The 25,672-nt window shown below is 40.3% G+C and overlaps 1 protein-coding gene and 1 long non-coding RNA gene across 2 annotated transcripts in view; one reads left to right on the plus strand and one right to left on the minus strand.

The window, feature by feature from the left end:
* The window catches only part of LOC125465260 (protein crumbs homolog 1-like), a 175,965-nt gene that overhangs the window by 45,087 nt on the left and 105,206 nt on the right, over window positions 1-25,672 (plus strand). The gene's annotated exons all lie outside the window — the stretch shown is intronic.
* LOC125465373 (uncharacterized) lies at window positions 17,141-23,844 on the minus strand. Its single transcript, XR_007250228.1, has 3 exons — window positions 23,749-23,844; window positions 18,873-18,973; window positions 17,141-17,334 (listed from the first exon to the last, which is right to left on the minus strand). It is a non-coding gene; the product is annotated as an uncharacterized LOC125465373 (long non-coding RNA).

A 25,672-nucleotide genomic window follows, 5' to 3' on the forward strand; every position in this document is an offset into this window, starting at 1 on the left:
GATAGAGTTAAATCTGGATATAGCATCTGTGGGGAGAAAGTAGAGTTAATGTTTTGGGTACAGTGACTCTTCTTCAGAACACAAACTATACTGTTCTTAATTACAGAATGTTCATTTCTTTCATCCAAGTCATTAACATATACAGTAGATAATTGTAGCCCCCGCATTTATCCCTGTAACTCTCCAGTAGTTACAAGTTGCTTTCCTGAAATTGGTCCCTTATCCCAACTCTCTGCCTTCTATTAGTTGGCTAATCCTCCATCTTTGCTAATATATTACCCCAAAAACCATGGGCTCTTATCTTGTTAAGCAACCATATTTGTGATACCTCATCAAAGTCTTTTTGGAAATCCAAAAAAAAATCCACTGATTCCCCTACATCTATCCTGCTTGTTAATAAATTCTGACATGTTCGTAATGAAAGATGTTAAGATGACTAACCTGCTTTTTGCTTCTTTTCATTTTTGAATATAAGTGTTACATTGGTAATTTTCCAAACCTCTGGAAATTTTTCAGAATCTAAGGATTCTTAGAAAATTACTACTAATTCATACTTCTTAAAATTTATTCACGGGATGAGGGTGTCACTAGCTAGGCCAACATTTATTGCCTATCTCTAATTGCCCAGCAGGTAGTTCAGAATCAACTGTATCACTTTGGGTCTGGAGTCACAGGTAAACCACACCAGGTAAGGATGGCAGCTTCCTCCACTAAAGGACATTAGTGAACTAGGTGGTTTTTTTTCCTAACAATTGACAATGGATTTGTGGCCAGTATTTGATTCTTAATTCCAGATTTTCAAAAATTGAATTCAAATTCCACTGTCTGGATTTAAACCCAGGTACCCAGAAACTTACCTGGGTCTCTGGATGAAGTCTAGTGATAACACTACCACACCATTACCTTCCCTTTAATTAATCCAGTATTCTGTAGCTACTTCTTCTAATATCTTAGAATGTAACCCATCATACCTTAAGGACTTGTTAGAATTTAGAGCCATTGTTTGTCTAGTACCTTTACTCTCTATTCACTGTTATTGTATTTATTTCCTATCCTTGCTTTCCCCTTTGTTATTTAGGATTTTTGAAATGCCAGTAGTATCTTCTTCTATGAAGGCTGATAGAAAGTATCATTTACACCCTTCTGCTATTTTATGGGTCCACAGTATTATTTTCCCAGCCTCATTCTTTAAAGGACGCATGTTCACTTTAAACTTTGATGTTATTTGCTAATTGTGATGATACTGTGGCTTTAAGAGTTTTTTTTACTGGTTTCTTTTAAATAAAAGATTGAATGAGAAGTGTCAAGCAGTCTATGGTGACGTAAGCAGCTTGTGAGGTCTTGAGGCAATTTAAAAAGTTGGAACAATAGAAGCAGCCTGGCCAGGTGTGGCCATATCTCACAGACCAGGATTTCTAGGTTTTTTTTAGATTCTTAGGCTTACTTTTAAACAAAAGCTGCTGGAGTTCCAAAGAAGTAAAAGCTTCTTTTTCCTCTCTATTACAATTAGAAGCTGAGGTTTCTCTTCCCATTGCAAGCATTGCTTGTGGGAAAATCTGATTTTTGAATTTGCTGTTTTGCCAAGAGGTGGGTTTATGAAATGTTACTATATTGGAACAGTTAATTAGTAATACTTGCTATATCTATTATTCTGTTAAGTTTTCCAGTAGACTTGATTTACACTAAGTTCTTTTTTTTGCTGTATTTTAACTATAGTGTTTGAATGAATTGTATTTTGCTTAACGGAGAATAGTTTGACCAGACAAGTTGCATCTGGAACATAGCAATTGTCTTTAAAATAAGAAAAAATTAGGGTCTAATCTATCTTCTTAAATATTTTGAGGGGGTCTGGTCTGATCCATAATATAGTTTACCCTCAAAGATTATTTTTCCCTTTTTATTACTTCTTTGATTTTCTTTTTTTGGTTTTTAAAACGTTCCTAATCCTCTGTCTGACCACTAATCATTACCACATAGTTCATTTTTAGTTCAATTTGATACAATCCTTAACTTTTTGGTTAACCATGGTTGGTTGATCCCTTTAAAAGAATTCTTCTTCTTCACTGGGATATATCTACGTTGTGAGCCATGAACTATTTTCCTTCATATCTGCCTCTGTACATCAACTCCTGGAATTCATATCTATCCCAGTCCACTTCAGTCAACTCTGCAGTGGTCCTGACATAATGGGAGAGAATACATTGTTCCAGTGCTACTTCTGCAGCTGCAGGTGATATTCTATTCAAGAGATTTTCTTCCTTTCTGATATCATACATCAGGGCAGACATTGACACAGTCATATATGCTTAATCTCCTTGCTGCCACTCTTTTCATTAACCCACAGCACGTAGGCAGCACTAGCTGAATCATAGAAACATAGAAGATAGGAGCAGGAGGAGGAGATTCAGCCCTTTGAGACTGAACCGCCATTCTTCATGGTCATGGCTGATCATCCAACTCAGTAGCCTAATCCTGCTTTCTCCCCATAATCTTTGATCCCATTCACCCCAAGTGCCACATCTAGTCACCTCTTGACTGCATTCAATGTTTTGGCATCAACTACTTCCTGTGGTAATGAATTCCACAGCTCACCACTCTTTGGGTGAAGAAATGTCTCCTCATTTCTGTCCAAAATTGTCTACCCAGAATCCTCAGACTGTAACCCCTGGTTCCGGACACAACCACCATCAGGAACATTCTCCCTGCATCTACCCTGTCCAGTCCCATTAGAATTTTATAAGTCTCTATAAGATCACCCCTCATTCGTTTGAACCCCAGCAAAAATAATCCCAACCTGGTCAATCTCTCCTCAGAACCGCCATCCCTGGAATCAGCCTGGTAAACCTTTGCCACTCTCCTTCGAGAGCAAGAGCATCATTCCTCAGAAAAGGAGACCAAAACTGCACACAATATTCCAGGTGTGGCCTCAGCAAGTCCCTGTATAACTGCAACAACACATCCCTGCTCCTGTACTCGAAACCTCTCACAATGAAGGCCAACATACAGTTTGCCTTCTTTACCGCCTGCTGCACCTGCATGCTTACCTTCAGCGACTGGTGCACAAGGACACCCAGGTCCCACTGTGCACTCCCCTCTCCCAATTTACAGCCATTTAGGTATTAATCTGCCTTCTTGTTTTTACTTCCAAAGCGAATAATGTTAACATTGATGCAAATTATATAGCAACTGTCATTTTGCCCACTCCCCCAAACTGTCCAGATCATGCTGAAGGATCTTTGTACCTTCATCACATTTCACCATCCCACTTAACTTGGTATAATCTGCAAACTTTGAGATGTTGCATTTTGTCCCCTCATCTAAATAATTAATATATATCATGAATAGCTGGGGTTTAGCACCAATCCCTGTGGAACCCCACTAGTTATTGCCTGCCAATTTGAAAAGGACCCATCAATTCCTACACTTTGTTTCCTCTGTGTAAACCAATTTCCCATCCATCTCAATACACTTTCCCAATTCTTTTGAGCTTTAATATTTTATGTGGGACTTGTCAAACACTTTCTAAAAGTCCAAATATAGTACATCAATGGCTCCCCTTTGTCAACTCTACCAGCTACATCTTCATAGAACTCCAACAGATTTAGCAAGCATGATTTCCCCTTCATAAATTCATGCTGACTCTGTCTGATCCTGCCACTGCTTTCTAAATGCTCTGCTATAAAATCCTTGACAATGATTTCAAGAATTTTCCATAGAACTGATGTTAGGCTCACTGGTCTACATTTCACTGTTTTCTCTCTACCTCCCTTTTTGAATATTGGAGTGATATTCGCCATCTAATTTTCCAGAGTCTACAGACTCTGGATGATGACCACCAATACATCCGTTATTTCTATATCTACTTCCTTAAGTACTCTGGGATGTAGATTATTAGGCCCTATATATTTATCCGCCTTCAATCCCATCAATTTTCCCAGTACCATTTCTCTACCATTGTTGATCTCCCTTAGCTCTTCCCACTCACTAAATCTTGCTTCCTCCAGCAATTCTGGTATCTGATTTGTGTCCTCTTTTGTGAAGTCAAAACCAATGTAAGTATTCATTTCCTCAGCCATTTCTTTGTCATATACATTCTCCCATTTCTGTCTGTAGGGGACCTACATTTGTCTTGACTAATCTCTTTCTCTTCACGCACCTATAGAAGCTCCTAGCATCAGTCTTTATGTTCCCTGCAAGCTTACTTTCATACCCTATTTCCCCCTTCTTAGCTAATCTCTTGGTATCTCTGCTGAATTCTAAACTACTCCCAATCCTCAGATTTATTATTTTTCTCGGCCAATTTGTATGCTTCTTCCTTGGATCAGATACCATCTCTTACTTCCTTTGTCAGCCATGAATTGGCCCTCTTACCCATTTTGCTTTTGTGACTGACAGGAATAAACAGTTGTAGCAGTTCCCCTATGCTTTCCCTGAATGTTTGCCATTGCCTATCCACTGTCGTCCCTTTAAGTAACTCTCCTCAATCTATCGAGGCCAACTTTATTAAGGTTTAACATTTTAGACTCTGAATCAACAACCTCACTCTCCATCTTGATAATAAAATTCTATCATGTTATGGTTGCTCTTCCCCAAGGGGTCTCATGTAGCTAGATTGGCAATGATTCCCTTCTGATTACACTGTCCCCAGTCTAAGATGGCCTGCTCTCTAGTTGGTTCCTCCACATATTGCCCAAAAAAATCTCGTATAGACTCCAGGAATTCTTGATCTATGGCATTGTGACTAATTTGATTTGCCCAATCTATGTGCAGGTTAAAATCACCCATGATTACCAATGTTCCCTTATCACATGCATCTCTAATTTCCTGTTTAATGCCATTCTCGACATCACCACTGCAGTTTGGGGGTCTATATGTGACCCCAATTAATGAATCAATGTTTATCACCACATCCCTAGTTGCCTTTGAGAAGGTAGTGGTGAGCTGCCCTCTTAAACCACTGCAGTCCATTGTGAGTAGATACATCTACAACTGGGGAGGGATTTCCAGGGCCTTGAACCAGCGACACTGAAAGAATGGCAATATGTTCCCAATTTTGGATGTTGAGTAGTTTGGAGGGGAGCTTGCAGGTGTCAGTGTCCCATATATTTGCTGTCCTTGTCCTTCAAATTGGCAGTGCTAGAACAAGTTAAAATTTTAGGTCAAGGTATAGCATAATAAAATGAGGTATACGCAAAAATGAGTTTTGTTGGTTAAAAACCTTGCAAATTATTAAATGCAGAAACTGGAATGCGAGCTTTCTTACAACATTAGAGATTGCAAACCAACCTAAGGAACAGAAAACTCTGTTTCGAATTCACCCACTCAGCATTAATTCTGTTACTTTTTAAGAGCAGAGTCTTGTTGATTTCGTGTATTATTAGCTAGGTTCTTTGAATATTTTAGTCCTTCATTCAATGTTTCTGAATGACTGTAATTAATGGATGCAAGCAAAATGAACATGAATTTTTTTGTGAAATCTTGAGTGGCTCACTGGTGAGTGGGTGTTGGGGATGCAGGAGGGCATGGATTTAAGATTCTTTTACAACCTTGTCTTTTAATACTGAATTCGTTGTGTGGAAATCGCATACCATTTGATTTCAAAGCGGCATCATCTTCTCACCAGCAAAAGATTGCCTTTTGGAAAGTTATGTAGTTTAAGCTACGTCTGCAGTATATCATGCAGATGAATCCCATCCCACCAGCACTATCCTACAAAAATTGAGAGTCGAATATTCCATTAAATGCACATTATGACATCCCAATCAAATCTACATTGCACTGTCCACCCCCTTAACTGACGGAAACTGAAATTCTCCACACTCAACACAAAAATGTGTTTTCACTGACCACTAGTACATCTGCAAGTTTACAAATAAAATTAACTCTGGTGATCCTAAACACCATTAATGCTGGTGATGTAACAGTGTTTCAGACAATGGCAAACTAGTTATCTTTCCTGAGATTATCATTTTCATTGTCCATCTTCTGAGTATACGTATTTGCATGCTGTGGCAGAATTATACCAAAGGTGTAGTACTTATATTGCTCACACACCAAAATGAAAACATTCCAAATATTAGATAAGAATGCTAGCTCATCTATTTGGCAAAAGAATTCAGTATATCTATCAACATGCACAACTGAACCCTTTATCATTCCTTGCCTGGACTTTTTCATTGAATTCCCTCTCCAGAACTTGCTTTCATATATTTGTCAGCATTTATCTGATGGTCTTTCTGAAACTAATACCAGTTTTGACACTTATCCACTTGAGTCTGTGCCTTTTATTCCACAAAACTGCATTTGTACTTTACTTACTCTGTACCATTTACCATCAGATGTAACTCTCTCTATTAGGTACCTCTCGGTCAACTCCTTTCCTTTTATCAGTGAATGGAATGTCAAACAGACATTTTAAATTAAAAGGCCCACCAAAAGAATATATGATTAGTATTTAAATATATTAGCATTTGAAAATGTTATACCAGGCTGTAAAGAAAATGAAAATGAATGCTTTCAAGAAGATATTTTAGAACTGAAGTGAGGAGAAATTTCTTCACTCAGAGAATGGTGAGCCTGTGGATACTTTTTCCATAGAAAGCAGTTAAGACCAAAACATTGAAGAAGGTATTAGATATAGTACTCAAGACTGCAGGGCTCGAAGAGTATGGGGTGAAAGCAGAAACAGTATGCTGAGTTGGATGATTAACTATGATCATATTGAATGGTGGAACAGGCTCAAAGGGCCGAATGGCCTACGCTCACTGTTAGTTTCTATGTATTTATTAAAATGATACACAAGAAAACAGCGTGCAGCAACAAAACTGTCTTGAATTCCTTATTTTGCTAATTTAACTCATGCAAAATCACATAAAGGTTATGGATTATCATTAAATGTGAATCAGTGTCTTGAGGCTACCTTTTCGGTAGTATTAAATGGGAAGTTGACATGCCATTAAGTGGGAACATACTGAGAAAATGGAGCACAAAGAAATATACACAAAATAATAAAGTCACCCTAGTCCCACTCTCTCATTAGAGAAAAACAATTAGCAGTGAGTTGAATGTGAGGGTCACCAAACTTCAGGCAAGGTGTGGGGTTGAGAAGGTGGGATCTTCATTGTAACCTCAGCCGGTACAGAAATTAAGCCCGTGCTGTTTACATTTCCTCTTTATTGCAAACCAGCTGTCCAGTCAACTGAGCTAGCCAACCCTAAATACACTGCCTCATAACTTAAGCACTCTACTTATTTCTATTCTCAGTAGAATAATATATGGCATTTTAACATGTAAACCTTGTGCAGCAATTTTATTGTCTTCCATTATTATAAGGTCAGCAGCGTCTCTATCAGTTTTATTTAGCATTACAAATGAATTGTGAAGACAATATTTTCTCTGTTAGACGTCTTCCTGGCTGTGGGATTTCCAGCTCTTTTAGCTCTTCTAGCTCTTCTCCACTAAAATGGATTACTGTGTTTTCCAACTGACAGTATTAGTGAAATAATCTGAATCAATGTGAAGCCCGAGAGGTTATTCTGAAAGTGTTAATATTTTAAACTGCTTTCAGATGAAAATAAATCTAACAGTTTGTGTAGGAAAAGATCCCAAAATTGACCACACAGCAGCAGAGTTTAATTTTCTCAGGGGGGGGGGGCCTATTGAACCTGCTCATCAATTGATAAACCTCCAGTGAGCAAAAGCTCACTTAAAATTGTAGCACAATGCAGAGCTGTGAAGTGGGAGTTTATTTTTAGCTTGGTTTAGATGTTGTAACATACAATCACATACTCAGCTGCTACCTCCTTTTTGAATAATTTGCTTTTCCTCAATTTCTACTCTAAGCTAAAACAAAAGAAAATCACTTTTCAATCCATTACCTAAAGTAAGCTTATGACTTTCCTTTTAGTCAATCATTCCTTCATCTTTGTTCCAGAAATGGGCAAACATGTATTAGTGCACTATGAATGAAGTGTTTGGAAGAGATTATCTTGTCCCTCTAAGGACAAGTTGCAATGCAAAAGCCATTGATGCAAAACCACAGCAAAGCATAAACTTTCATAGTTATTAAATTATGATTACCTGGTACACCATCTTTTCCATTTAATCAGTTAATTTATTTGTCCGCCTTTGAATCACTAAATACTATCAGACAGCAGTAAGCAGTGCTCCCATTCAGCTTTAGGTATGAAAACATTGGAAATTTGTTCACAACACTGGAATCAGATCCTTCAGCCAACTTGGGTACTTCGGAGGTACATTAACAGCAACTGGTTCCAATATTATCATCTGAAGTCAGGCCTGATGATTTGCATTACACGATGGATCACTGTTCTCCCCAGTACTAACTCATTAATACTTCGGATAGAACAACAACTAGAATTGCTTGGGGTGGAATTGTGAATTACGTTGTGCATGAAATTTATGTTCTCTGATTCTGTTGATGCAAAACATCAAAGTTCACAAGCTTAATTTGGTGTCTTTCCAAATATCTTTGAGTACAGCCTTTTTTACATACACTGGTGATTTTCTTTTAGTTAAGTGATTTGAAAGAAAGCACACATAGTTCACAGGTGCAGTAGTTAAATGAAAAGAACATTGAACCAAGAAGCTCACATATAATTCAACCCTTAACTGAAGCCAACCATTCTGATCCTTTTTAGAGTCATGGAAATATACAACACGGAAACAGATCCTTAGGTTCAACTTGTCCATGCCAGCCAGATATCCAATGTAAATCTAGTCCCATTTGCCAGCATTTGTCGTATATCTCTCCAAACCCTTCCCATTCATTTACCCATCAGATGCCTTTTAAATGCTGTAATTGTTCCAGCCTCCACCGCTTCCTTTGGCAGCTCAGTCCACACACACACCACCCTTGACAGGAAAAAGTTGCCCCTTAGGCCCCTTTTATAACTTTCCACTCTCAGCTTAAACCTATGCCCTCTAGTTTTGGACTGCCCTGCACTGGAGAAAAGACCTTGCCTATTTACCCCATCCATGCCCCTCATGATTTTATAAATCTCTATAAGGTCATTCCTCACCCTCTGACACTCCAGGGAAAATAACCCCAGCCTATTGAGCATCTTCTTGTAGCTCACACCCATCAATCTTGGCAACATCCTTATAAATCCTTTCTAAACTTTTTCCAGCTTCACAACATTCTTCTTATAGGAAGGAGATCAGAATTGCATTCAATACTCCAAAAGTGGCCGAACCAATGTTCTGTACATCTGCAGCATTATCTCCCAACTCCTATACTCAATACGCTGACCAATAAAGGCAAGCATACCAAACGCCACCTTCACTACCCTGTCTATCTGTGTCTTGACTTTCAAGGAAATATGAACCTGTGCTCCTAGGTCTTTTTGCTCAGCAACACTCCCCAGGACCTTACCATTTCATCTATAAGTCCTGCCCTGGTTTGCCTTTACAAAATGCAGCACTTCATATTTATCTAAATTAAACTCCATCTGCCACTCCTTAGCCCATTGGCCCATCTGATCAAGATCCTGTTTTACTCTGAGGTAACCTTGTTCACTGACCACTACACCACCAATTTTAGTGTCATGTGCAAACTTGCTAACCATAGTTCCTATGTTCACATCAAAATTATTCATACAAATGAGAAAAAACAATGGACCCAGTACCCAACCGTATGGCACATTGCTGGTCACAGGCCTCCAGTCTGATTCCTGTGTCCAATTTTACGATGGAATTGCCTATATGAGCGTGATTATACATTTGGGCCAACAATGACAATGCTTCTTGTAGGGTGGGATAGGGAGATGAGGGAACAATGCAATTGTTTGCAGCACAATGGAAAATGTTGATCGGAACCACACGCAAACATTGAGATTTTTAATACGGTGGGGGTTTTTTTATTCATTCATGGGATGTGGGCATTGCTGCTAGGCAGCATTCATTGTCCAACCCTAATTACCCAGAAGGCAATTTAGAGTCAAACACATTGCTGTGGGTCTGGAGTCACATATAGGCCAGACCAGATAAGGATGACACATTTCCTTCCCTAAAGGATATTAGTGAACCAGAGGGTTTTTTTTTCCTAACAGTTGACAATGGATTCATGGTCATCATGAGATTCTTAATTCCAGATATTTTATTGAATTCAAATCCCACCATCTGCTATGGTGGGATTTGAACCCAGGTCCCCAGAACATTTTCTGGGTCTCTGGATTAACAGTCCAGCAATAATACCACTAGGCGATCACCTCCCTAGTAAATAGTTACTGATACATATAGTATTTCATGCGAGGCTGGTAAGACAATGATTGTTATATGCAGTGGTAATTTATCATTCAGATAATAATAGCCACGCATTTCAGAATACTGTCAGAACAACTCTAACTGATTGGATCCAGGACAGTGGGAGGGTGTAGGCTACTAGGTGGGTGAGGGGCCAGGATGCCATGAATGGTTGATAGTGTAGAATACCAGCTGTGGTAGGGGCTTGATAGCCAGGAGAGTAGATGATGGGCTGGGGGGAAATGTGAGGGGTGGGTGAGCTGCCAGGTGGTTGGGTTACAAGGTGTGTGGGTAATGGTGTTAGGGAGAATGTAAGTGAGGGGTAGTGTGCCAGGCTGTTGGTGAGATTGTAAAGTGGGTCAGGTGCCAAGGAGTATGCTTGGGTATCCATGGGACAGGTAGATCAGGAGTTCGTGGGTGGGCATTGGATGGTATCCAGGCTGCATGGCCAGTATGAATAATTGTGGGGCTGATCTCAGTTTTATGGTTAACCACAAGTGACAGCAGCTTTTAAATATTCTAGCTTTACCTTGGCTAACTAAAGTAAGTCAGAGCCTACCAAGGTGCTTTCAAGGATATCTATGTCAGGCTCCTACTTATTGACTACAGCACTGCCTTCAACACCATCATTCCAAACAAAGTTAGCTGTAAGCTCCATGACTTATATTTTGATCGCCCCCTGTGTAACTGGGTCCTTGACTTTCTGACTCATTGACTGCAATCAGTAAGAATAGGTGACAACACTTTCAAAACTGGTGTCTCTTTTGGAGGCTTCCAGAAGTAGACGAATTGCCTACGGGAAGCTTAAATTTCTGGTTATTTACCACATTGCATCCTGCTGGACATCTTTCGGGGTGCATTCTGGTTTCCAACAATCGGAGACCAGAAAAAGTGGGCTAAAGTATTTGCTTAGCTTTTTGTTGTTGTTCCACAACATTATTTTGAGCCTTGAAATTCTGCATTTAATATTAAAATGAACCACTTGAGTCTCCTTTTTAAGCACATCTTTTTTTAAAAGTGGACAGTGGAATACCATGTGAATGCCTAGGAGATGTCCATCTTTAATGACACCAACAGTCAGTTCTCGTCTTCAGTTTGAAAATTATAGAAGCAGATTATTAGAACAAAGAGAACATAGAACAGTACTGTACAGTACAGGCCCTTTGGCCCACCATATTGTGCTGATCTATTATCCTGCTCCAAGGTCAAACTACCCTGCATATCCTACATTTTACTATCATTCTTGTGCCTGTCATTCTTCCTCCATCATAAGGTCAGAAGTGGGGATGTTTGCCAATGATTGCACAATGTTCTTCACCATTCGTGACTCCTCAGATACTGAGGCAGTCCGTGTTCAACTGCAACAAGGTCTAGACAATATCCAGGCTTGGGCTGACAAGTGGCAAGTAACATTTGTGCCACACAAATGCCAGGCTATGACCATCTTCAATAAGAGACAACATAACCACTGCCCATTGACATTCAATGGTGCTACCATCACTGAATCCCCTACTATCAACTATAACTGGGTGTTATCATTGCCCAGAAACTCCAGTTGGACTCACTACAGCGAGTGACTACCTCCTGACTCCTCAAAGCCTGTTCACCATCTACAAAACAAATGTCAGGAGTGGTATGGAACACTCCCCACTTGCCTGGATGAGTTCAGCCCCAACAATACCCAAAAAGCTTGACACCATCCAGGACAAAGCAATCTACTTGATTGGCACTACATGCACAAGCATTCACTCCCTCCACCACAGATGCTCAGTAGCAGCAGTGTGCACTAACTACGAGATGCAATGCAGAAATTCACCAAAGATCCTCAGACAGCACCTTCCAAAACCATGATCACTTCCATCTAGAAGGACAAGGGCAGCAGATATATGGGAACACTATAATCTTCAGGTTCCCCTCCAAACCACTCACTGTCCTGACTTGGAAGTATATTGCAGTTCCTTTGCTGACACTGGGTCAAAATCCTGGAATTCCCTCCCAAATAGCATTGTGGGTCGACCTACAGCAAGTGGGCTGCAGTGGTTCAAGAAGGCAGCTCACCACCAGCTTCTCAAGGGTAACTACAGATGGGCATGAAATGATGGCCCAGCCAGGGGTGCCCACAAATGAATTGAACAAAAAATGTGGTTGACTCTGAAGTGTCCAATGAAATGGCTGAGCAGATCAATCAGTTGTACTAATCTCTACAAAACCTGAAAAAATGAAATTGAACCAGATGGCACCTTAGGAACCAGAAATGATAATATGAAAAGTACAGTGCTGTTGACCCTGAAACTCCTCCTTACTAACATCTGGGGCCTAGTACAAAATTGGGCAGAACTGCTTCACAGACAGATAGTCATACAGAAACATATCTTACAATGTCCCAGGCACCACCATTACCATCCCTAGATACGTCCTGTCCACCGAGCAGAGTCGGGAGAGGGTTTCCCTAGCAGTCCTCAACATCGTCTCCGCACCTCATCACTTCTCACCGGATCAGGTTAAACACAGGAAAGGAAACCTCCTGCTGTTTACCATGCACCATCTTCTCTCAGCTGATGAATCAATACTGCTCCATGTTGAACATGAGTTGGAGGAAGTATGGATGATGGTAAGAATGCAGAATGTGCTCTCGGTGGCACATTTAAATTTCCAGCACAACTGATAGACCATTGAAGGATATTTCTGCTGGACTGAGCTAGTGGTCAGGAACCAACAATAAAGGAAAATCATACCTCACCTCATTCTCGACAACCTGTCTGTCGTGGATATGTGCGTACCAAAATCATCGCTGAGTGTCCACCCACCTAATCCTTACAGAGAAGAACCTCCATCATCACATTGAACATATCCTGCATCAATTTGCGTGATGTCACCACCGTGGTAAATGGAGCAGACTCTGGACAGATCTAGCCAGTAAAGGCCGGGCATTCATGAGGTGGTGTGGACAATCAACAGCTGCAGAATCCTGTTCCAAACATAATTTGCTAATTCATAGCCCGGCATATCCCACCATTCAGCTATTACTATGGAGAAAGAGGATCCATCTTGCTTCAATGAAGAGTGTAGGATGTCATGCCAAGAGAAGTGCCAGGTTTACCATTGCTTGATGCTGGGTATAATAATCATACAGGTACAGCTGCTCACAGCTACCATTTCCACGATGGTTCTGAAAATGCAGGCCCCCAACTGGTTAAATGTGAAAAATATTTTGAGTGGGTTTCAATTAAATATGACTAACCTAGGCACTACATTGCAGCAAATTTAAATTTTTAGCTATTGCCATTATGTTATAAAACAGGCTAAATTATGTAAAAGTGATTTGAATAAAATAATGCCTACAGCATTGTATAGAACAGATAGCTCATGAGTAACTTTTGACTAAATGTGTAAACTCCTGTTTCTGAAGTTCTCCAGCAGCCTAACTTGAAACACAGAACAGCACAACATCCAGAGGGCAATGGCTAATTACTGATGTTGCTATTAACAAGCCTGACCTATTGATTGGTTTGGACAAATAATTCTGTTCATCTGAGGCAAAAAGGGATTGAAGAAGAACGCATCAGGAATTGGTTATCTTGCTTTGGACCTGATAATGATTCAGCGACTGTTTGTTGCTCTGATAAAAGCCAGGGACCAGCAACAATGTTTCAATACTTCTGTATTATCCTTAGATAATTCTCTGTTTCCTTGGCACAAATAGAACATCATCAATAACAATCTTAAGTTGCTTTGCATTTTATTTTACTAAATGTGCAAACATCTTCTCCTCCACAGCTTGCAAAGTGTACTTACTTTGAGATGCTTGCATATGTTCACCGAAACAGATTTCAGAAGTAACATAGAGACATACATGCTATTCAGTTTAAAACATGCAGTAAATATACTTCTTTATACAAATAAGAGAACAGTAACAATTTTGCAAGCATTGTGGTGAATCAAAACTTGGATGCGTGCACATGGAACATGTGATAAGTGTGCGATATTAGAACTGATTGTAAGGGAGTACCTTTTGATATCAGATATCAGAGTGCAATGCAATAAATATAACCATAGCATGGGGCAATGGGTAAACAGCATGTGTAAATGGTTAATTTTCACTTGCAGCAAAATGGTACAAATTAAATAAATTAGATCTAATGTTTGTGTTGCAGTCTTAAGAAGTGACTTGTATCTATTCTCATGGGTTTGGCTGTTTGAATTTTATCAAATGATAAAAACAATCCGAAATTTGAAGTTTATGAAGTGCAGCTTCCAATTGTTACTGTGTTAACTTCTCCACTGGGACCAAACCACAGCATAAACTTTATCTTCATAGGCATTTAACAGCACTGTGGTTGTCATGAGTTATGTTTACTGCAGTTTGGACACAGCAGGCAACTGCCACTGAATGCTGCGCTGGTTTGCAATGTAAATGTCTTCATAAAATCATGATAATAGTTGAACCATAAAACTTTCATACAACCACCCCACAATGCCCAAAACAATGTGCAGAATTACAAGAGAGAAAATGGCTTCCTGACTATATTGAACCAAAACATAATGGGAGCCTGTGGGAATGATTACTTCAAACTTATTGACTTATACAAATCAGATACAGTTTAGTATAGTGTAGTTCATGCATCACATCCTTTATTTTAGGCAATTATAAACCAATAATTCATTTAAAACAGTTATTCATTTCATTAATTTACATTATAGACTGGAATTAACTGGAGCTAGTTTTGGATGAACAGTTGATCCAACTACGTTCTGAATTTGCCATCAGTGATCAGTTTCACTGCAAATGACTCATTTCATTAGTATTTGGCTTGATTTGTTGTGGATTCTGACTGAGGACTGTCTCAGGTTCGATTTGTGGTCTTAGTCCTGATAATGCAGAGACTTTGCAATTAGCCATAGCATCCTGAAGTAAGAAGAGAAAAGTAATACTCAGGCCCAAAATTCCTCTTCTTGATCATTTTACCAGCAATTTTCAAAGGCTATTTCTCTTTTCTAAACTTGTGACGACGATTGTGAAGCAGTGGTATCCCCTTCATGGTTGTATAGACAGCTGACACTTGGGGCAGAATCTTACAGGGCCTGAACAATCTACGCGAGAGCGGAAAATCTGGGAGAATTGTGTGAGAAGTTATTCTCGATGTCAAGAGCAAGTAGCTGCATTTTCCAACAGTGTTCCAGGTGTTGGGACACGGTTCTCGCAATGGAATGGCGAGATGCCTAATAAATAATATGGTTTATTATTAACTCAGAGATAGTACAAACTGCTGATGCTGGAGTCAGAGATGACACTGGAGCTGGAGGAACACAGTAGGCCAGGCAGCATCAGAGGAGCAGGAAGGCTGATGTTTCGGGTCTTTCTTCTGAAGAAGGGTCCCGACCTGAATTGTCAGCTTTCCTGCTCCTCTGCTGCCTGGCCTGCTGTGTTCCTCCAGCGCCGCACTGTGTTATCTATGGTTTATTATTTGTTGCTGGCCTTATTAACTGCAGATCCCACCTTGTAAATTCGCAGCTGGTAAATATTCCTCTGCTACGAGGAAACTAGATGTTGACGATCCTGACACAAATGCCAAAGCAGTTACCTACTGACTCTAGTTCACCATTTCCTCCTCTAGACTGTCACCTTGTACAGGTTTGTGTGCAACAACAGGTACCCAGCTTGCGGAATAAACCAGGGCTGGTCACTTGCTCTCTGTGTTCACTTCACTCCCTTTGAGCTGTCCTGGATACTCTCAGCATCCCTACATTACTTGCCTTACTTTGGCTTATGGTGGTGTGCCCCTTCAGCCAGAGTTACCAGGCTCTCAGTACCTCTTGTCTTTTAGCACAGATACAAAACCAGGAAGCTTGTCATGAACAGTCATCAGTCAAGCCAAGGGAGACCCTTCAATCAGAGGGTACTGGCTCAGTCAGTGAAGAACAGCCACTAACCTCCAATCAAGGGTGTGGATACAGTCAGTCAGCCACTCAGGGCACTCAGGGTCAGGACCCTCTACTTGAAATGGGTGAGAAGCAGAATGTTGGACAACTCATTAGCCATTTTGGCTTTTTCTGCCCTATTGTGAATTGTCTTCTCCTGGAATAATGGAAAGGGAGGTATGAAAGAGATAGAAGTGAGTGGCAAAGCTGCTAAAAAAGGTGGTAAGGTGTTCTGAAGGAGCAATTAAGCAGCACAGAAGCTATACTGGGTTAACAGTGTGGAGGGAAGCTGAAGAGGATAGCAAGAGGGAAAAGCATGAGCCTTAGTGGGGGGTGTTGGAGAGAAGATGTTCGCTCTTAGCCTGGCAGATCAGTGAACGTCATTGACCTTCCACCTACAGGGCTATACACTGACCCCGATGGCAACCTTGGACCACGTTTACATGGCATATTGTGGTGGCTTCCTTGTCTGCATCACCCCATCCACCAGGACCTCTAGGTCCCTGCCTGAAAATTGGGATGCTCTGCCATATCTGAGGCAGATATTGGCAACCAGGGAGTGGAAGTCCAGAGTAATGGTGCTTGTCTGGATGCACAATGTAAAGACAGTGCCAGTGACAGAGATGGCGCTCAGTTCTGGAATACCTAGGAAAAGGCGAGTTCTTCTGGCTTAGGTGAGTTTGGTAAAATAGCACAAGAATATGCACTGGGCCTCGTGGGGAAAAAAAAACTCCATGAAACTCAACAAAACTGACAATCTGCCAAAAACAAATTCCACCTTTGGTGTCAACTCTTAAACACCAATGACCACTTGGGTGCAATAATAATGGTAACTGGTACTCTTGACATTATATCCCTGAGTGGCTTACCTCAGTATAGGAAGGCAGTCAAAGACTTAAACAAAAATGGAATACAGCTTCAACATTCATCAAAACTGTCAAAAAATGATTTTGTCGTACATAATGGTTTTTACCATGCCCTTGTTAGTGAAAGAGATTGATTGATCATTTTGAAAAAGGGTGGAGCTCTTAGTTTGACCAGTTGTTTGAAGAGAGCTCTGTGGAGTTCCTTCTGCTGTAGCTGTCTGAAGGTTTTCAGTCACACTCTAGCTACATTTTGGCAGCTCAGAAAATAAATCACCAGCTCGGAATCCTGAGGGAACAGTAAAGCATACAGGACAAAATAAGACAATGCAAATACAAATGACGCTGGGTCATATTGGACAAAGACTGATCATGCCAGTTAACTGGTGTAAAACCCATCACTGAGCACTTTAGTAATTCACTGACAAACACACTACCACAACCAACTTTGCTGGAGAAGAATACTTATAGAGTGATGTAAAGATCATTATATGTGCAGTAAGTGTTTTAACTTTCCATATTACATTGACAAACTCAAAAAGGATCAACATATTACTTCATTTAGTAAATGCAATGGTTAATTTGGGTGGTTGTTTTTTAAAATTGCCCTTGAGTACAGCTCCTTTGATACCCATTCCTCACATTTCCAATCACTCCCTTTCATCTATTCTATTCTACCAGGGTGGCCTCCGTAAAAAGAAATACTTTGATTCCTGCAAGTGAGAAAGTTTACATGCTTAAAAAGGTCAGAATAACTTCTATTGATCCACTAAGCCAGCATAAAGCACTTGCTAACAATAATAGTCTTTGCCAATCTGGAAACCACCATCAAATTGGCTTCAATATAAAAACAAAATTGTTTTGGTTCCTTCTCCCATATTGCTAACATTCCTCTAATTAAAATGGGATAAAAGTGGTTTGAGCATTAAACACATTTTCATGATAAATACCTGGCAGGGAAATGTGTAATGTGCTTGAACATATATTTTAAAAGCATAGAAACTTGGAAACTAAGAGCAGGAGTAAGCTATTCGGCCCTTTAAGCCTCCTCCCACCATTCAGTATAATTATGGATCGTCATCTATCTCAATGACACATTTCCAATTCCCATTCCATACTCCTTGATACATTTAAAATCTAAAAATATATCTATTTCTTCCTCGAATATGTTCAGTGACTTGGCCCCCACAGCCGACTGTGGTAGAAAATTCCGTGGGCTCACTATCTTTTGCATGAAGAATTTTTTTGTCATCTTAAAAGAAAATAGTCAGTCAGTACAAAGCAATACTGCCCTGCTTTTAACATGAACATGTATGTTATTAGTTTTAACATCTCTGTAAAACCTTCCTGAACCACTTCTCTAGGACAGCTCATGGCTACAGCTTTAGTTCCTTGTAATGACGTTAGCTGTATTGGTTGTTAACATTTGCTGTTTAAAATCTCATTTGTGTAAATCTTCACATCTGAAAATAAGAAGAAATCCTTAGCTAACAATATTATTAAGAAACCTAGATAGCATTATGAAGGAATTGCAACTCTTGTGTATTGACATCATCTGGATACTGAGATAAATAGATTAATTGTTCACCATCACATCCTCACAAAGTATACTTTCAAGTGGTGAAATGGTGGCGTAATGGTAATGTCACGGGGCTAGTAATTCTGAGGCCAAATTAATGCTCTGGGGACATGGGTTCAAATCCCACCATGGTAGATGGTGAATTTTGAATTCAATTAAAAAATGGAATAAATAGTTAGGCAGTTGTCAGTAAAAACCCATTTGGCTCACTAATGCCCTTTAGGGAAGGAATTCAATACCAGCCTTACCTGATTTGCCCTACATGTGACTCCATACAGACAACAGTGTGGATGACTCTCAAAAGCTCCCTGGGCAATAAATTCTGACTGAGCCAGTGACACTTGCATCCCTTAAACAAATAACAAAAAATTGAGAAATGAAAGCAAGCTGCAGGAGGTAACTTTTTTTCTTACCGTCTGTTCTTACAGAACTGATGAGGCTGTAAATTGCAACTTAATCTGTGATAATTCGTGCAAACGCATATGAGAGCCTCATACTTCTTTAGATGGCAACAACATGGGAACTTGGTCAAGCTGCAGCACAGGATTAGATGCATGCTAAGTAGTTGCTATGTACTGGAGACAAAACTACGTAATGTCACAACTAATGGGTTGGATCAAGTTACGAATGGTGGTGAGAAATTAAATAAACAACAGAAGAACAAACACTAATGGATGAAGGAGTACAGCATATCAGAGCAAAAGATATGCTGTGAATTGTGCTGCAAATAACTCAACTACTGAATCCTCAAAACCTGTCAACCAGTTACACAGTCAGCATTGTGATGGCATTCTCTCCACTTGCCCTAAGTAAGCGCAGCTCCAACAACACTCGGAAAGCTTGACAATATCCAGCTCAAAGCTGGTCACTGATTGCCACCCTATCAGACACCATAAGCAGTCACAGTGGAGAAGTGTGTGTCAGCTAGAAGATGCAATGCAGCAACTCAATGAGGTTCATTCACTGGACTTTCTAATTCCCCAACTTGCATACCCTTGAGATCAAGGGCAGAGGATGCATGGGAACGTCTGCTCCAAGTCAACCTCCCAAATTACACATCATCCTGCTTTGACTCTTTATTTGCTGTTTCTTCACTGTTACTGGGATAAAGTCTTGGAACTGCCTCCCTGATACCCATGTCAAGCGTAACTACACCATGTGGACTGCGGCAGTTCAAGGCAATGCACTATCTTCTCAAAGGCAGTTCAGAATTTGTAATAAATATTGCACATACCAACCAACGATTTTTTTTTAAGTATAACTTGCAAAGCATTGCAGTCAGCAACAGCAAAACAGCCTGCTTTAAACTCATTCCCAATTAGTTATTTCATAACCTGCTCCCAATATTAGATTGTCACATTTTCTCTTCTGTCATTTTTGTAGCAGAGGTTTTCACACAGTAATACTGTCATGTTATTTTAAGTTTTTTTTTCAATAAAATAACCCCAGGCCAGAGAATGATTCAGGAACAAGCAATTTATTTTGGGACCATAACCATTAACAAATACGATGTGATCAGCTCTATATTTTCTCATTTTGTTTTATACTTTTATAAACTATAAATTGGTGTTGGTAGCTGTAACTGGTTTTATGAGGGGTTTGTGTGCTGCATTCATTAGGACATGCAGCAGGCTGGTATGGATTCGCAGTCTTTGTCTGTGTTAGACTACAGCATGACCAGAATATGATTGGATTGATTTTCATCTGCTCTGCCAGGCAGAAGGGCAATTAAGGTAGCATGGCAGCACCTTCTACCTTATTCTCAATATCCTTCAGATCTGTTATTTTGATTGTGGCCTTGAAATTGGTGAAAGCTTCATTAGCCCATTCAAATTGGAGCCCTGCTACGACAATAGGATGATGATGTAATTTTAAATTACAAATGTTCTGAGTTTCTGCTTAGCAAATTTATTATTAAAAAAGAAACCTTTGTCAATGAATTTTGAAAAGGTGAGGGGAGTTGATTAAACTCCTCCTGGCTTGGCAAAACTGGATTCTTGGGACGTTTGACTCACAATGGCCCTTCTCAGGATTGCCTGCCTGTCTTCTCAATTTACCTCCATTAGATAGATTTCTTGCTGAGTTTCCGGATTTCGAGTCCCTCTGACATGTGAGCTGCTCCAAATTTGTAAGTAAATTACTGATGTGATCATAACTGAGTCAAACAGTTGGTGAGGTCTTGAAGCATTTAACATGGACAATGTGTCAGGATTTCACATGGAATTCTAACTCAACTGTTCTAAAATGACTCAAATAGAATATTGTGTAGATCTTACGATTACTCAGCTCAGTTTGAAATGTCAATTGTCAGAAGATAACGTTCAACGGAAAGAGTAGGCTGGTGAAGTTACCAAACAGGGCTACTTGTGTACTGAATGGCATAAGCAGCAAGTGAAAGAGCTAAGCAATCCTACAACTAATGGATCAGGTCTAACCTCTGCAGTCCTGCCACATCCAGTTGTAAATGGTGGTAGACAATTACACAACTCACTGGAAGAGGAGGCACCACAAGTGTCCCATTCCTCAATGATGGAGCAGTCTAGCACACTAGTGCAACATTAAGGCTGAAGCATTTGCAAAAATATTCAACTGGAAATGCCAACTGAATAATCCATCTCGCCCTCCACCAGTGGTCCCCAGCATTACAGATACCAGTCTTTAGCCAATTTTATTCACTCGACGTAATACCAAGAAATGGTTGGAGGGTGGATACTGCAAAGGCTACGGGTCCTGACAACATTCCAACAATAGTACTGAAAACTTGTGCTCCAGAGCTTGCTGCTCCCCTTCCAAGCTCTTCCAGAACTGTTACTACACTAGCATCTCCCTGGCAATGGGGAGAATTGCCAAGTGACGTCCTGTGCATAAAAAACAGGACAAATCCAATCCGGCCAATTAGCGCCCCATCAGTCTACTCTCGATCATCAGTAAAGTGGTGGAAGGTGTCATCAACATTGCTATCAAGCAGCATCTGATCAGAAATAGCCTGCTCAGTGACGTCTATTTTGGGTTCCACCAGGGCCATTCAGCTCCTGACCTCATTACAGCCTTGGTTCAAACATGGACGAAACAGCGGAATTCCAGGGGTGACGTGAATGAGACAGCCCTTGACATCAAGGCCACATTTGACTGAGTGTGACATTAAGGATCCCAAACCAAACTGGAATCAATGGGTATTTGGGGGCAAACTCTCCCCACTTGTTGGTGTCATACCTGGCTCGTAGGAAGATGTTTGTGGTTTTTTGAGGCCAGTCATCTCACCTTCAGGACATCTCTCCAGGAGTTCCTCAGGGCAGTGTCCTCGGCCTAACCATCTTCAGTTGCTACATCAATGACCTACCTTCATAAGGTCAGAAATGGGGTTTTTTATCGATGACAATACCCAGGCTTGGGTATTGGCAAGTAACATTCAAACCATACAAATACCAGGCAATTTAATCACCACGCTCTTGATCCCTGGTGTTACCATCACTGAATCCCCCACTGGGAGTTACTATTGACCAGAGTCACTGCTGGATTAACCATGTAAACACAATGGCTACAAGATCAATTCAGAGGCTAGAAATTTTTTGAGAAGATTTTGAGAAGGCTAGGAATACTGTGGCAAGTAACTCATCTCCTGGCTCCCTAAAGCCTGTCCATCATTGACAAGGCACAAGTCTGGAGTGTGATGGAATACTCCCCACTTGCCCTGGATGGAGGCAGCCCCAACAGCATTCAAAATGTTTGACACCATCCAAAACAACACAACCCGCTTAATGGGCATCACTCCACAAACATCCACTCCCTTCACCACCGATGCTTAGTAGCAGCAATGTGAACCATCTACAAGATACAGTGCTGAAATTCACCAAAGATCCTTAGACAGCACCTTCCAAACCCACGATAAAAAAGTGTGAAGCTGGATGAACACAGCAGGCCAAGCAGCATCTCCAGGAGCACAAAAGCTGACATTTCAGCCCTAGACCCTTCTTCAGAGGGTGATGATGAAGGATCTGATGAAAGGTCTAGGGCCAAAACGTCAGCTTTTGTGCTCCTGAGATGCTGCTTGGCCTGCTATGTTCATCCAGCTTCACACTTTGTTATCTTGGATTCTCCAGCATCTGCAGTTCTCATTGTCTGTAATCACCTTCCAAACCCACTTCACCTAGAAGAACGAGGGCAGCAGATACACAGGAACATCACAACCTTCAAGTTCCCCTCCAAGCCACTCACCATCCTGACTTAGAAATATATCACTAATCTTCACTGTTGCTGGGTCAAAACCCTGAAACTCCATCTTTAGTGGTGTTGTGGGTCAACTCATAGCACAAGGACTGCAGCAGTTCAAGAACGCAGCTCACCACCACCTTCTGCAGGGCAACTAAGGATGGGCAAGAAATGCTGGCCCAGCCAGCGATGTCCACAACCCATGAGTGAATAAAAATATAATAAATTTCCGGTGACACTATTCCTTTTGTGTGAGCAATATCACCTTTCAAGGACACTGTCAGATTTGGCTGTTAATGTCAACTTAAGTAAACAGTGACTCACAAAAAGAAGCCTAAAGCTTTAACACCACCTCCCCAGGCACTGCATGCATACACATATATATGATATGTGTGTAATTAAATACATAGTATTTTGAAAAACAGAATGGTATTAAGACTTTGTGCATAGTGGATAGCTAAATATTAATTGTAACATGCTTGTGTTTGATCCTGGAAATGACCATGTGTGATATTATTGAGTTCATGTCAAATTCCTGCTAATTTAAGAGGGGTTAATAAATTGAAAATGGATGAGAGTTAGTGTTTCATTTAAAACAGCAGAAGATAAGATTTGATGAGAATTCTTTAAAGTTTACATGATAAAATGTCTCAAAATCATTCCCAGACTCGACAGTCACGATTTAGAACATTTCTTTGCCATTGCTAAGAAATTACTGTCCTTTAAGCAGCCCAGAATACATATTACTGTACATGTTATTATTTGAGCAGTGTATTCGCTCATTATTCTGGCCATAACCGGATGGAAATCTGTTAAACAAAACGTGCAAAATGGTTAAAAAAAAGCTTGCTATAGTTATTACATAAATAAAACTGGTACAGAGAATAAACGATGATTTTACAAAACTGCACTTACAGGACTGTGACCTGCTGGGAGCACATATCAGAAAATCACACGCTGATCACTTCTTTTTTTCATCCACATTACATTGTTTTTAAGACAACTCTGAAGCACAACCGAGCAGTATTGTCTATAATGAACAAATTGCAGATTTCACAACAGTTAGCCAGAAATCCCAAATGAACACTAGGCTCGTTATTTTGTACACAAAAGTTCAGCTAGCTCTGCATTCATGATACCTAACATGTTGCTGTACTTCAATCACTGAGGGTTGTACTTTTTACAGAACGTTCACAAAAAGGCAAGGTCGTGAAAGGAGAGCACATTCTTATTGATGTGGCACAATATGCATTACAATAAAGAGTGAAACTTGCCATTCTCATTCATATGTGGAGTGCAATTTTACAATAGCACAACAGGGGGCAGGGGACTCTAAACAGCTAATGACAGGTAACAGTTTTAAAGCATATTGCATGCTAAAAATGGACAAGAGGCACATAAAATAAATTTGCTTTTTAAATTATGTAAGATTTAGCGAAACTTCATTTTGCCATTTGCACATGAATTTGAGATGTACCTTTTTTTTATCTTAAATGATTGAATGTCCTTAAGGCGGGAATATGACACATTGCATTTATAACAGTTTTGTGCATTTAACTGTGTTACCATAATTGGAAATAATAGTTGTGATTGTCAACCTGGTATATCACTAACATATTTCCAAATATAGCTCATTTAAATATACATTAATGTTTCCTGAAGCAACACATTTGATTTTCAGAGATAGTAAGAATTCATTTGCAGTTTAGGAGATGTATCCAGCTTAAGATTCAGAAAGTGCAATGATTTAGCTCATATATTTGACTAACGTGGCCTGGTTGTGCAGTGTACATGAGACAATAGTCTAGCTTAACTAGTTTAGATTCAGAGACCTCTATTTGTAAACCACAGATACTGTAGATCTTCTCTCCCCTGTTGCTATGGATTTTTTTTTGACCATTGTGCAATGTAACTGCAGGGTTAATTATGGTCACTTACTCTGCTGCCTCATCCATCTTCCTTTTGCCAGGAATGGGCAAGTGGAATAAATTTTAAGTGACTTCAAAGACCATGACCATCCTTTGTTGAAATGTGAGGAGGTGTGTTTGATGCAAAATGAAATGGTAAAATAGTCTGCTTCCCCCAAGGCATTCTATATATCGATCCAGACAAAATAAAAAGCAAATGTGATCACTGAATGCAAATGTTGGTGCTAAGACTGGCTTCTGTATTTGTGACAATGTGTGGGAGGGCATAAAGATCTGCGCAGGCAACAGAAGCATTTTGAGTTTATTGCTGCTCCAAATTGAAATTAAATACAGTTTATTGAGAGATTACAGCACTATCAAGATAGGTCTTTCCCAATTGTCTGGCCTATTCTGCGTAAATGCAGGAGTTATACTGAAATTGTGGGCTGGACTTTCTCAGAGTCAGCGACACTCTGGGAGGGGTAAAGTGTGTAGCATTCAGAGCCTGATTCTGAGGGACCCAACCCCCTACCCTGTATCCACCAATGTTTTGTAGTGGCCTTTAAGAGTGTGAACTAGTTCAGTTTGTTAGCCCATACCCTGCGCTCCTGACTTGACCAGCTCCATAGTGGTGATCAACATCCCTGGAATTTTCAAGGGGTTGGGCCAGCTTTTCCAAGTGTCATTCATGGCATCTCAGAGGATTGTCTGGATGATGACGGGATAGTGTAGGGAGAGGGGCTTAGATTAGTTCACAGGTCGGTGCAACATCGAGAACCGAAGGGCCTGTTCCGCACTGTCTTGTTCTATGTTCTATGAGAGAACTGTTTGAAAGACGTTCTACACACCTGTCAAGTTTCACCTCATTCTCTAGCCTGTGCACTCCTACACCACAATGGTCTTTCATACCTTCCAAGCCAATTAATATAGAA

The sequence above is a fragment of the Stegostoma tigrinum genome, chromosome 29 (genome assembly GCF_030684315.1).
Source record: "Stegostoma tigrinum isolate sSteTig4 chromosome 29, sSteTig4.hap1, whole genome shotgun sequence".
Lineage (NCBI taxonomy): Eukaryota > Metazoa > Chordata > Chondrichthyes > Orectolobiformes > Stegostomatidae > Stegostoma > Stegostoma tigrinum.